The sequence below is a fragment of the Artemia sp. Qi Xiang Cuo genome, chromosome 12 (genome assembly GCF_049724085.1).
Source record: "Artemia sp. Qi Xiang Cuo chromosome 12, ASM4972408v1, whole genome shotgun sequence".
NCBI classification, from domain to species: domain Eukaryota; kingdom Metazoa; phylum Arthropoda; class Branchiopoda; order Anostraca; family Artemiidae; genus Artemia; species Artemia sp. Qi Xiang Cuo.
In genome coordinates this window covers 56838317-56853733 of record NC_142805.1, presented here as the reverse complement: position 1 = coordinate 56853733, position 15417 = coordinate 56838317, and the positions used below count along the sequence as shown (strand labels likewise).

Here is a 15417-nt window from a genome sequence, read left to right as displayed (position 1 = left end):
TTAAGGGTTTTGAATTTATTGTAATACCTTGTTAAAATATACACAAATATTTTTGCAATAACCAATATTTGGCTCTTTACGCACTTTGATATCTATTCTTACTGAGGTCTTTTCAAAGATATTTGATCATTGAAGCTAGTCCGATTTCTAACACCGATATGTACTAAGCTTCAAAATTTTTGTTTTCTTTTTTAAGGTTTTTAATTGTACTAATTGCTTGTCAAAATAGAGAATCATCATTTGTAATAATTGCAAATTATCATTTTTTGGGCCTCCTTTTGATATTATATAAATGGTTGCGTTCAAAAAGGCTTTCTTTTTTAAGGTTTTTGAATGGTTTTAAACCCTTGTCAAAATGTCGAATCATCATTTCTAATAATTGCAAATTTTCGTTTTTTGGGTCTTCCTACTGAAATTATATAATTGGTGGCGTTCAAACCTGTGAGCTTATTCACGTAATGAATGGATTCTATCTAAGAAAAAACAAACTTTGTTGTTTATGACTTGCTGTAATCTTTTGTTCAAATATATACAAATATGCTCGCACTTAGCAGTCCCCGGACCCTGGCACTCTGTACGGGGCAGGCTTTTATATATGGATTCTTATTGTCGCGTGTACTCTAACCGCAGACAATTTGCTGTCTTTTTATGCTGCAGTCTTTTTAAAGATATTTGATTATTAAAGCATTTCCGATTTATACCATTATGATTTATGTATTAAAATCAAATATCTTTGAAAAAACTGCAGTATGAAAAGACGTCAAAAATGCAGTTTTTAGTGGAAAAATTTATTCTCTTTTAGAAAAGTTAAGTTCTAATGGTGGTTCTAATGGTGTACTTTTTGTTTTGATCTGGCTGTTTTTTAGGAGCTGTGGGTTTTTATAGTTCTTAACATTGGACGTGATCGTCTCTTACTAGGTTGCTAGCTACCACTTCAACCCCGATTTATTTACAATTTTCAGGAACTATTCTATCTCTAACTAAAACTCTAAGTGCTGAGAGTCTAACTTGAAACTCTAGACTCTGAACTACAACTAAGCTAAACTATAACTCTAACTAAAACTGTAAGCTAATATCAAACTAAAATTCTAAACTATAAATCATATCTAAAACTAAACAACAACTCTAAACTAAAACTCTTAACTAAAACTAAACTAATCTACAACAGTTAATTAAAACTAAACTATAACTATAAACTAAAACTCTTAACAAAAATTAAACTAAACTATAACTCTAACTAAAACTCTAAACTAAAACTCTAAAGTATAAAATAAAACTATTAACTAAAAATAAACTAATCTATAACTCCAACTAAAACTCGAATATAAAACTCGAAGCTAAAACTCGAAAATAAGACTCATAAATAAAACTAAACTAAAACTATAAACTAAAAAACTTAATTAAAATTAAACTAAACTATAACTAAAACTAAATCGTAAGCTAACATTCTAAACTAAAACTCTGAACTAATACTAAAGTAACCTAAAAGTGCAATCAAAACTCTAAACTCTAAACTAAAGCTCCTATCTAAAGCTAAACAACACCTCTAAACTAAAATTCTTAACTAAACTAAATTATAACTCAAACTAAAACTCTAAGTTAAGACTCTAAACTAAAACTCTTAACTAAAACTAAACTAAAATATAACTCTAAATAAAACTCTAAGCTAAGACTCAAAACTACAACTCAAATATCTTAAATAAAAATCTTAAATAAAACTAAACTAGAACTATATACTCTAACTAAAAATATAAAATAAAACTATAGAATCTAACTAAAACTCTTAGTTAAAACTAAACTAGAGATCTAAACTAAAGCTTCTAATTAAAACTAAACTAAACTATAACTCTAACAAAAACTCTAATCTAAGACTCTCAACTAAAACTCTAAATTCTCAATGAAAACTAAACTAAACTATAAATACAACTAAAACTCTAAGATAAGACTCTAAACTAAAACTCTAAACTCTAACTAAAACTATAAGCTAATACCCTAAACTGTAAAAAAAAACTCTTAACTAAAACTAAACTAAACTATAACTCTAACTAAAATTCTAAGCTAAGACTAAACTAAAACTCTAAACTAAAACTCTTAACTACTATAATTCTAACTAAAACTGTAAGCTAATACCAGACTGAAACTCTAAACTAAAACTCTTAACTATAACTAAACTATAATTCTAAACTAAAACTCTTAAAAAAATTAAACTAAACTATAACTCTAACTAAAACTCTAAATTCTAAAATAAAGCTCTAAAGTCTAAACTAAAACTCTTAACTAAAATTAAAATTAACTATAACTCTAACTAATACTCTAATCTAAAACTCTAAACTCTAAACCAAAAGTCTTAACTAAAACTCAACTAAAGCTCTAAACTAAAACTCTTTACTAAAACTAAACTACAACACTAAACTAAAACTCTCAACTAATACTAAACTAAACTAAAAGTGTAACGAAAAACTCTAAGCTAAGAATTTAGGCTAAAATTCTAAACAAAAAGTTATAGCTAAAACAAAACTGCAGGTCCAAAAACACAACTACACCTAAACTAAAATATAACTCTAACTAAAACTCAAAGTGCTGAGAGTCTAACTTGAAACTCTAGACTCTGAACTACAACTAAACTAAACTATAACTCTAACTAATACTGTAAGCTAAAATCAAACTAAAACTCTAAGCTAGGGAGGAGGGCTCTTTGGAAGGCCGGGGGGATGGGGGACCCTTTGGGGGGGGAGCCGGGAGGAGGAGGCACTTTGGGGGCCAGGGGGATGGGGAAACCTTTGGAGGAACCGAGGGGAGGAGGCCCTTTGGGGGCCCGGAGGGAGGGAGGGGGGCCCTTTGGGGTTTGGGTAGGGGACCTCACAACACTGCTCAAATGGAACTTGTGTATTATAAACACCACATAGTTTCACCCCAAATCATATTCTAAAATGTCTCAAAGTGTTTCAAACTGCGGTTAAGGTAGGAAATGAGGTTAGCAGCTGGTTTTGTATTAAATCAGAAGTTAAGCAGGGTTGTGTTCTATCCCCCTTTTTATGGATTATTTTGATCGATTTTGTTTTAAGGAGCACAGGAAAGGCAATGGGAGACCACAGAATCAAATGGGGAGGAAAAAGTCTCCTGGACTTGGATTATGCTGATGATTTAAGCATCCTAGATGAAAGTGTGAGCAAAATTAATGAAGTTTTAGAGGTTTTGCGAGTTCAGGGTGCTAAAATTGGTTTGAAAATTAATGTTAGGAAGACTAGGTCACTGAGGCTGGGAGTGAGTGAGGATGGGGAGGTGACGTTGGGTAATGAAAAGATTGATCAGGTGGGCAACTTCACTTACCTAGGTAGTATCACTAGTAAAGATGGTGGGAGCAGTGAAGATGTTAAAAATAGAATAGCCAAGGCTCAGGGTGTTTTTTCACAGTTAAAAAAAAGTCTGGAAGAATAGGAAGATAAGTGTGCAAACAAACATTAGAATATTCGAAGCTACAGTGATGACAGTGGTCAAATATGGATCTGAAGTATAGACGCTCCGAAAAGTGCATGAAGATTTGCTAGATGTTTTCCAGAGAAATTGCTTAAGGATTGTTCTGGGTACCCAGCTGACTGACCGTATTTCAAACAATAGGCTTTACGAAAAATGTGATTCAATACCGCTCTCTAGAGCTATAATGAAAGAAAGGTTGAGGTGGTTAGGGCACGTTGTGCAGATGAAGGATGACAGATTGCCCAAGATTGTTCTTTTCGGCCAACCATCTAGGGCTAAACGGAAAGCAGGTCGTCCCCGTCTGGGGTTGGAGGACGTCAAAAAGAAAGATTTATTGAATGAATGAAATTGAATGAAATTCAATTTCATTAATTGAATGAAAGGGGATCTGATTGAGTTTTGTTATCTCTATCTTAAGGCTAAGGACTTCTCCCATTAGTTGAATGAAATGGACTCTGATTGAGTTTTCTTACCTCTATCTTAAGGCTAAGGACTACAGGTTTAGAAATACTTTGCTACTCTATGATTCCGATTCCCAATGAGAGCGTTACCTAGAATTCAAGAAAGATGTGTCTGACGTCTTGTAATAAAAACAAGGAAATCATAATAAACAATGCATTTATTGGTAATCACTTAAAATGAACAATTGACAAAGTTCGAATGACAATTGAATAAGTTTGCATATAGGTCGTCATTGGATACTTTCCTAAGACTGATTTTATTCACAAAAGCTTCTGTATATATTCACTGCAAAACAACTGGTTTTCTTACCTTGCTCATACGTGGGAAGATACAAAAAAGCTTATGTGCAAAAAAGTTGGATTTAAATAAGGATGCGCAAAAAAACTACAATTTATATGGCACAAACTATGATTTATATGGAAATTACCTGTGACTTTTAAAACTTCAAGATTTACACGGAAAGCTATTCCGGTGAGCTTACCATTAAGTTCAGGAATTTCTGTCCCTACAACCTTAGCAGTACCAGTTGATGCTGGAATGATATTTTGAGTAGCTCATCTTCCATCAGTCCATTGTTTCCCAGACGGCCCATCAACGATTCGCTGGGTTGTAGTCATAGCATGAATTGTGGGCATAAGACCTTCAACAATACAAAATTTATCGTGAATTACTTTAGTAAGATAATTGGCATTATCTTGCTATCATGCATTATATCATGCATTTCTTATAATGCATTATCATGCATTATAAGAAAAGAAATTCGGTAACAATGTTTTTCTAACAACGATTTCTACCAAGCTTCAAAAATTCACTTTATTTTGTATGGTTTTTGAATAATTGTAGTCCTTTGTCAAAATATATACAAATATTTTTACAGGTACCAGTTTTTTGTTCTTCAAGCAATTTAATATATTATTCTCAATACATGAAAGTCTTCAATTTTTCCACAAAAGTGTGACTCAACAAATTTTTCCACAAATTTTTCCACATATAAAAAGGGCATCACTCACATAAATATTTTTTTGCAAAATTAAGGTTCTAAACAAATTTTCACAAACTTCACACCTATCTAGATCGTTTTTTAAGACCAGAATATCCCAAGCTGCAAATTTTTCCGAAAAATATGGAGCCAGTTTCGAAAAAAATACATACATGCATAAATATATATATATAATTAGTACTGACATTTTAGGATTTTGAATTGTTGTAATCCCTTGTTACAGGGGTCACAACAATTACAATTAGTAAAGCAAATCTGATTTCTAACAACGATATCCACTAAGCTTCAAAGTTTTGTTTTATTTTTTAAAGTTTTTAAATTGTTGTAATCCCTCGTTTAAATACATACAAACATTTTTGACATTACAAGCAGCAGAGCTCCGGCACTTGGCACGCAGCAGGCACCTATATATAGATTTTCATTGTCACTTGTCTTTTACCCGCAGACAATTTTCTGTCTTTTCATACTGCAGCCTTTTCAAAGATATTGGATTATTAAAGCAAGTCATATTTCTAACAACGATATCTACCAAACTGCAAACTTTCGTTTTTTTTAAGGTTTTTGAATTGTTGTAATCCATTGTTAAAATATATACAAATATTTTTTAAACTATCAGTTTTTTGCTCTTTAAGCAATTTAATGTCTTTTTATACTGTATCTTTTGAAAGATTTCTAACGACAATTTTTACTAATTTTCAAACTTTTGGTTTTCTTTTTTAAGGGTTTTGAATTTATTGTAATACCTTGTTAAAATATACACAAATATTTTTGCAATAACCAATATTTGGCTCTTTACGCACTTTGATATCTATTCTTACTGAGGTCTTTTCAAAGATATTTGATCATTGAAGCTAGTCCGATTTCTAACACCGATATGTACTAAGCTTCAAAATTTTTGTTTTCTTTTTTAAGGTTTTTTAATTGTTGTAATTGCTTGTCAAAATAGAGAATCATCATTTGTAATAATTGCAAATTATCATTTTTTGGGCCTCCTTTTGATATTATATAAATGGTTGCGTTCAAAAAGGCTTTCTTTTTTAAGGTTTTTGAATGGTTTTAAACCCTTGTCAAAATGTCGAATCATCATTTCTAATAATTGCAAATTTTCGTTTTTTGGGTCTTCCTACTGAAATTATATAATTGGTGGCGTTCAAACCTGTGAGCTTATTCACGTAATGAATGGATTCTATCTAAGAAAAAACAAACTTTGTTGTTTATGACTTGCTGTAATCTTTTGTTCAAATATATACAAATATGCTCGCACTTAGCAGTCCCCGGACCCTGGCACTCTGTACGAGGCAGGCTTTTATATATGGATTCTTATTGTCGCGTGTACTCTAACCGCAGACAATTTGCTGTCTTTTTATGCTGCAGTCTTTTTAAAGATATTTGATTATTAAAGCATTTCCGATTTATACCATTATGATTTATGTATTAAAATCAAATATCTTTGAAAAAACTGCAGTATGAAAAGACGTCAAAAATGCAGTTTTTAGTGGAAAAATTCATTCTTTTTTAGGAAAGTTAAGTTCTAATGGTGGTTCTCATGGTGTACTTTTTGTTTTGATCTGGCTCTTTTTTAGGAGCTATGGGTTTTTATAGTTCTTAACATTGGACGTGATCGTCTCTTACTAGGTTGCTAGCTACCGCTTCAACCCCGATTTATTTACAATTTTCAGGAACTATTCTATCTCTAACTAAAACTCTAAGTGCTGAGAGTCTAACTTGAAACTCTAGACTCTGAACTACAACTAAGCTAAACTATAACTCTAACTAAAACTGTAAGCTAATATCAAACTAAAATTCTAAACTATAAATCATATCTAAAACTAAACAACAACTCTAAACTAAAATTCTTAACTAAAACTAAACTAATCTACAACAGTTAATTAAAACTAAACTATAACTCTAAACCAAAACTCTTAACAAAAATTAAACTAAACTATAACTCTAACTAAAATTCTAAACTAAAACTCTAAAGTCTAAACTAAAACTCTTAACTAAAATTAAACTAAACCATAAATCTAATTAAAACTCGAAGCTAAGACTCTAAGCTAAGATTTTAAACTAAAACTCAAAACTAAAACTCTTAGCTAAAACTAAACTACAACTCTAAACTAAAACTCTTAACTAAAATTAAACTAAACTATAACTCTAACTAAAACATAAACTAACATTCTAAACTAAAACTCTGAACTAATACTAAATTAACCTAAAAGTGAAATCAAAACTCTAAACTCTAAACTAAAGCTCCTATCTAAAGCTAAACAACATCTCTAAACTAAAATTATGAAATCAACTAAATTATAACTCAAACTAAAACTCTAAGTTAAGACTCTCAACTAAAACTCTTAACTAAAACTAAACTAAACTATAACTCTAACTAAAACTCTAAGCTAAGACTCAAAACTAAAACTCAAATATCTAAACTAAAACTATTAACTAAAACTAAACTAAAACTATAACTCTAAATAAAACTCTAAAGTAAAACTATAGAATCTAACTAAAACTCTTAAGTAAAACTAAACTAGATATCTAAACTAAAGCTCCTAACTAAAAATAAAATAAACTATAACTCTAAAAAAAACTCTAAGCTAAGACTATCAACTAAAACTCTATATTCTCAATGAAAACTAAACTAAACTATAAATACAACTAAAACTCTAAGCTAAGACTCTAAGCTAAGACTCTAAACTAAAACTCTAAACTCTAACTAAAACTCTAAGCTAAGACTCTAATCTAAAACTCTTAACTAAAAGTGAACTAAACTATAACTCTAACTAAAACTGTAAGATAATACTAAACTAAAACTCTAAACTAAAACTCTTAACTACTATAACTCTAACTAAAACTGTAAGCTAATACCAGACTGAAGCTCTAAACTAAAACTCTTAAATAAAACTAAAATATAATTCTAAACTAAAACTATTAAAAAAATTAAACTAAACTATAACTCTAACTAAAACTCTAAAATCTAAAATAAAACTCTAAAGTCTAAACTAAAACTCTTAACTAAAATTAAACTTAACTATAACTATAACTAAGACTCTAATCTAAAACTCTAAACTCTAAACTAAAACTCTAAACTAAAACTAAACTAAAACTCTAAAATAAAACTCTTTACTAAAAATAAAATACAACTATAAACTAAAACTATTAACTAATACTAAACTAAACTAAAAGTGTAACGAAAAACTCTAAGCTAAGAATATAGGCTAAAATTCTAAACAAAAAGTTATAGCTAAAACAAAACTGCAGGTCCAAAAACACAACTACACCTAAACTAAAATATAACTCTAACTAAAACTCAAAGTGCTGAGAGTCTATTTTGAAACTCTAGACTCTGAACTACAACTAAACTAAACTATAACTCTAACTAATACTGTAAGCTAAAATCAAACTAAAACTCTAAGCTAGGGAGGAGGGCTCTTTGGATGGCCGGGGGGATGGGGGACCCTTTGGGGGGGGGGGGGGGGCGGGGGAGGAGTCACTTTGGGGGCCAGGGGGATGGGGGAACCTTCAGAGGGACCGAGGGGAGGAGGCCCTTTGGGGGCCCGGGGGGAGGGAGGGGGGCCCTTTGGGGTTTGGGTAGGGGACCTCACAACACTGCTCAAATGGAACTTGTGTATTATAACGACCACAGAGTTTCACCCCAAATCATATTCTAAAATGTCTCAAACTATTTCACCCAAAAAATCCCTAAAATGATGTATTAATTTGTTTCGCCCAAATAATCCCCTAAAAGTAATTTCTCTGCGTTCCTTTGTTTTGGCATCCCTGCGCTGTCACATTAAAAAAAACCCAGGAAAACATTTCCCGCGTAAAATGTATTTAATCTGTCTTGATCACGTATTAATTTCTATCTACAGTTGTTCCTACTTACACTATTATTGCTTTGATAGAATGTTAATATTTATCTCTCAGACCTAAAGATCGGAGAAACCTTATTTAAAAAAATGAAATCCCCTCATGTGTCTTGTCCCAGTCGATTATGCAAATCAATTTCTCAGAAATCTAGTCCCCCTTCGTGGATCAATAATCCATGAATAAATTATGTACTATTCAGAGTTGATAGGTTCTCCCTACTAACTGAAACTAAGAAGTAATATTAAAACTTAAAACAAGCATATATTATTCTGTATAATTAAAAAAGATCATGGCAGCGTTGTTTCTTCATTAAATTTTAATCAAAAACGAAAAAATTTAAATTTTAAAAGAAACAAGGTTTTCCGAGGGAAGTAAAGAGTTAAGTTGAAACTTAAAACGGATTAAAATTATTACTTCACAGCCTATTTAATATATATTAATATAACTAGCACAAATAAACAAACTAATTATGTTGCCCTATACTTTTATAATTATGAAGTCTAGCGCTTCACTAAAAACACAAAATAATCTAGGAGTTTTGGTACAGTAAAAGCAAACCAATTAAGGACACTTTTTATAGAATCTAAATATTATCAATCACTTTTCAGATAAAGCAACAATATATTTTACGATTTTCTTTATTTATTTTACGTTTAATTTGGTATCACTTCTGCACCATGGCTCAGTTCAATGAATGGCTCTCGTTTTGGTTCTTTAAAAGACATGTCATTATTAGTTTGTACACAAGCTCTAATTCAGGCCATCTTGATAGAGTTAGGACTATAGACTAGCTATAGAATTTGTACAATAGCTTGGAATTCACTCTTGTATAGAGAGAAATATGTTACCCACTATTTGTATTATAGCTGGTGAGAGCAAAATGCCGCTTTATAAATTAATCCAGTATTTATGTATGCTGTTTAATTACTTCAGAGCTATTAAAAAATAAATAGTTTTACGCTTATGTTTTTAAGATAATGTTAATTGTATACTGAAAGTTACTCATGTCACAACTGGTGTGAAACTATGAAAAGCTTAATAGATTCGTTTAGTGTTGTCAAGCTACATACTCACTTTTGACTCCTAAATCAATAATCCTGTCTTTTATATTTGACTTTTGTGTTTTTAGTAAAGACCTAGTTTTGTATAATCATAAAAGCACAGAGAAAAATAATTAATTGGTTTATTGTACTAGTTATATTATTATATATTAAATATGCTGTGAAGTAATAATTTTTTCAGGTTAGCAGTTCAATGTGCTAAGATATTACATCTTTGTAATAAAATGATTTTAAACAAAATCTGAGGACTTGAATAGTAAGTTTTTGGACATTTTTGAAAACTTCTTCCGTCATTATACTCTGATCAGTGTTCTAAGTTCTTGGGTGATATTTTCGTCAAAGTTCTCTCTTCAACGCTCTATTTTGTAATGTCCTTTAAGATCTTAACAATTAGCTATAGCTAAAAATAGTCGTAATTTTAATACATATTTCACGAATTTATGAGGCAAATTGTCTGTCCCCAATTGACGCCCCAGCAAAGAAATAGAAATTTAATATATTTTAAAATCGTTCTTATAATTAGCCCATCTTAGTCCCATTGAATCAAAATTCATTGTATATACTACATCAATATCCATCACATATATGAAATTAAGAGAAGGCATGTTGCTCACATTAGTGTAAGTAATGATTAGAAAAAGCATTAAATACAACATACGAATTGATTTTCGTCTAATTGTTTTCAGACTTCCTCCTCCTCAAGCAGAGACGGCAGACTTCCTCCTTCCTGTGCTATTTGGGGCCTTTACGTTCCATCAGAGAGCGGAGGTTACTCCATATGCGATAACTTGATTGGTGATCGGGATTTGAATAAAAGAAATGGTTTTCACTACAATTCATATTAGAAAGAGAAAATTGAATTCAAAGAGAATAGTTTAGTTGAGAGTATATTAGAAGAGAAAAATGAGTTGTGTGTTTACATAATTGGAGATTAATGATGGAGCTGGTATTAGCAGCAAGTTTATACGAGTGCCCAATGTGGGCTTGAAAATAACCACTGGCTGTAGATTTTGTCTTGAATCGGACGATATGTATGCTAGACACGTGATATCATTAAGCAAATTTAAGCAGCAGGAGCAACTATGTTTTTCTGGAAAAGTGAATATTCTCAATATAAATAAACTTCGGTCAGCATTAGATGTCCTATCAAAATATATTGATGAGAAAAAAATGCATCAGTGAATATTATTATTGTAATTATGCTCAATAAAATTGTTTCTAAATCAAAGGTATTTTTCATACTATAGTAGACTAGCGTATATTTTTTAGAGTAGAAGAAATTCTGATTAGTCTGAAGTTTGTTGTGAGAGTGTTAGGACTATAAAAAATGGATAGATTTGAGAAAGAGCGAATCATGAGGAATCTAGTGCTTATGGAAAAACGTTTGATTCTAGATGATTATTTTCTAGAGCTGTCTATTCAAAGGAAGATACTTTCTCGGAGGATGATTGTCAATATAATTAAAATTGATTCTCCATCATTAGACTATTGCATGAGGCTTCTACATTGTGATTCAAATGCATGTACACAATTTATTAATATATTGATCATAATACGGCAAAATGATATTGTGGATATGCTTTTAAACATTAGTTTGGAAATTTAGGACTTTTTTTCATGAGAAAGATGGCATTCAAGGATGATTTACTCCTCTCTCTCTATCTCCGACAATTTTTGTTGTTGCTAGCTCAGTTTCATTTTGGAGGTGAGAGTGTCAACACATGAAAAAATGTTCCATACCTGCCCGCTATGTGTGTACACACTGGGCAGCTGGTCCTCATGTCAGAATTGCACAATGATTGATGAGTATGATGAAAAGTGTAGATTATGCAACCCGTGTAAATTGCATAGAGGATATGCTGTACAAATTAAAGGTTGTAATTCCTGTCTTGAAGAGGTATTTGACTCTCATCCTAGAGGCCACCTATGTTCCAATTGTCACTATGATAAATGTAATCAGTGGGAGAATACATATCCTGGTGTAATTGGAAAGAATCCTAAGCGTGATTTTAGTTTATTGCTACGAGAGTGGTATCGTCGTGGTTTTAGATTGTTTAGGGAGGAGGAACCGGGTCAGTGATTCAACTGTTGGAACAACTAAAGAATATGGTTTCTACGTCATCGTTGTGAAGACAATGGGTGTTATGATTATAAGCCCACTGATTTTTATTTGGCTGTGACGGAATATGATTTGACACTTGAGGATACTGTTTGTGAAATTGCTTCAAATAAGCAAATTGAAACATGTGAATTCTATAGAATGAATGAGAATAGTATCATTGACTATACAAAGAGATATGACAAGAGTGAAGTTACACTATACTGTATAAAAGGTGACCCTGACATTGCACTACATCAGGATCAGTACACTGTGAATTCAGACAATCTAACTGCACATTCTGTTGTCGTCAAATACCTATACCTAGTAAAAGATAAAATCTAAAGGGTAGAAAATTCGTTTTATCTTTTATATCATTTTTTTTTATTAATCAGCAATTTAATATACATTTTTAGAACATTTTATTTGTAGGGCACTAAAATCAATATTAAATACGCTTGTAATTATATTTTCCACTAGAAAGTCATTCAATCGAGGTAAGTAAACGTAGATGTCGAGAAACTGCTTGTAGGTGTAGCCACGACATCTGAACATGAAAAAGAGTAGTACATGAAAGCCACATGTCCTAGTTGTTAAATCTTGTACTTGTTATTGATTTTGAATAATGGTTTTCCCACTGCTTTTAATAAAGTTGCTGCTGTCTGGCGCTTAGAATTTATACATTAGGCCTAGAGGATCGAAAAATTCAATATTCTTCGCTGTTTGAAAGATGCGAAGCCAGTGGACGGTCTTCAAAGTCGATGGGCTGCTATTAACAATGATTAAGGTATTGTTAACACTTAGAATTTTTTCAATGAAGTCCGAAGGTATACAATAGGACTTGTACTGGGACATGTATGGATCCATACTAAATACGTTGATTATTTGGTTTGTGTTCATGGTGCTAGGTCTAGTAGAACACTGCCGCCGGGTGTGATTTCCCAATAGGTTTCAAATTGACTCAACGATATTAGCGTGATACTCTTAGTCAAAGCATTGGCAAATGTACACTCTAAACGTACATTCACTGTTCGTACTATGCTCATATCCTGAGTCCCCGACAAGTCCAAAACAATTGCCCCATGATTTTTTGAAAACATTGAATTGGTTATTCCATTTTCAAATAATTGAGAGTCATGATCTAGGGATTGCATGGTCAACTTGTACAGAGTTCTATAGGATTTTTTGTCAAAAGATAGATTGTACAGTGGAATACCAGTCACTTTGCACACAAGGCTAGATATATCGAAAAAATCAAAATCATGGGGGGATTCAGTCCAGGATCAAACAGCACTGCCACTCTTCACAAAGGTCAAAGCCAATTTTGATGGGATTTCCCCACTGATAAATGATGAATCAGTATAGCTACGAGAGCCGGTGGCAATGTGACGTTGATTGGTGATCGTATGGGGGACAAGAAGTTTAATGTTGTTACCATTGGCTCTTAGCTTTTCCACTGCCAATGCAACAGAGCTCATAATCTGTTGTTTTCAGACGTGGAGAATTGCCGATATGATAATGACATTTGCATCGGGTGCTGCAGGAAGTGGTTTTCTCAAAATGAAATTCGATGGGGCCAGCTGTAACTTTATGTCAATCTTGACATTGGGGGGTAGCCATTGAGATATATTGAATATCTCATGATTTAATTTTCCAACCAGATGATACTCCTGGCTCTCTGCAGTAGTCAACTCACCATCAGTATCAACACCTGATCAATATTCATAGCCCAATGATTGTCCTCTCAACTCCTTGTATGTCTTTTGTGTCATCATCATAAATTGTATGTAGCTTGCATAGTTGGATAAATTATTGCTAGTGCTCACCAATGTTCCATTAATAAATACATTACTTTGTTTGAATAGGTTGAGTAGAATACAGTTTACATAGGAGAGAGAATCGCCAGCATTTGGAGTTGTAATATCTGACTTTTTCTTCACCGCAACATTTAAATCAATAAATGTTGATGACAAATCAATGAAATAGTCTTCATTGGAAAATGTTTGAAAGTGTATATTTTCCGAGAGGGGTTGTTGGGGATGAAATTGTTCATAGTAGCCATACTTGACACTAACATCAACATTTTCAGCATTGAATAGATTCAATGAGGAACTGATTGATGGATATAATTCCTTGTGGGGGAGATAAGTCATCCTAAGAGAAGAAATCCTTCTTTGATCTAACAATCGTTTTCTTCTTCTTCTGCTTATTGGCCTTCTTTGTTTTATTCATCAAAGTCCTTGTTGATATCTTTCGGTTCCTGCCTGGGTGGAGACTGATGACTGAATGACGTGAACGCATCCTTTTCAATCCCTTCCCATTTTGCTGATATTTTAATTGCTCACCAACGGCTCTTGCTGAAGATCTAACATTTTCTTTAACACTGTCCTTGAAATTATTGCCTAACCCCCAGTCCTGTAGTATTGAGGCAGCAAAATTTGATGCAGAAGGTACAAGATATTTTCTGGCAAGGGGTAATTCTGAACGAAATAGCCTAGCAAACCAGCTACCAAGACCATAGCCAGACATTGTAGTACACCCCTTGTAGTAGTCCAATCCATTGCCTATTTGACATGGACTCAAAGCACCAACATAGAAATCGATATTGGGGCAGACAAATGGAATTCTTCTATTGTTTATTTTAGGTGATTGTGCTGTTCGCAACAATGGGTCGAAAATGACATTTAATCACTACTAAGCCTTTTGTTATTGCTAGAGGATCACCCAATTCACTTCTTAGTGTTAACTGACAGAGTTCCAAATAGGAAGTATTTACAGGAACATACTGAAGATGCTTTATATTATACTGATTAACAAGTTCATGAGTTGTTTTTCGTTCAAGAACACGTAGGAGGGGGACATTTGAATTACCGACTCTTGATGTTTCCACCAAGGATGCGAAGAGAAATATGCAAGAGCCCGAGGCAAAACCAGGTGGATAATCAGCAAAAATAACTTGAATCATCCTGTAAACAATGCCAGCATTTTTCCCATTGATAGTATTCCGTTTAAAGCCAAGAACATCTCTCAGATTATCATCGAGAATAATTGTTTCGCCGTCAACAGGTGAGCTAATGTAAATCCTATCGTGTTACAATGAATAATTAAAATAGAATTTACCATTTTTACGATATGAGATTTTTCTATTGATTGTACGACACAAATCTGTCATATTATCGTATTCAATATATTTCAATTTGGCATGTGTATATTCGCTAGATTTAAGTGCTTCAACCCATTCATAGTTGACAAAGAGTGTCCAATCAAATGGTATAACTTTTATATCATACACACAATCCTTTCTCAGGATGTCATAGATATTTTTGAAAATACAGTCGACAAGACCACTTCATACGCACCGTCAAAGTTGATGGTGGGGGAGAGTTTTGTCCAAAAATCACTTGTCGTATTCAAGTCGTTGTAGAGAGGATTGGAAATGTTGGACATAAATA

General features: G+C 32.4%; 1 pseudogene; it reads right to left on the bottom strand.

The window, feature by feature from the left end:
* The window catches only part of LOC148946313 (glyceraldehyde-3-phosphate dehydrogenase-like), a 73659-nt pseudogene that overhangs the window by 36131 nt on the left and 22111 nt on the right, over positions 1-15417 (bottom strand).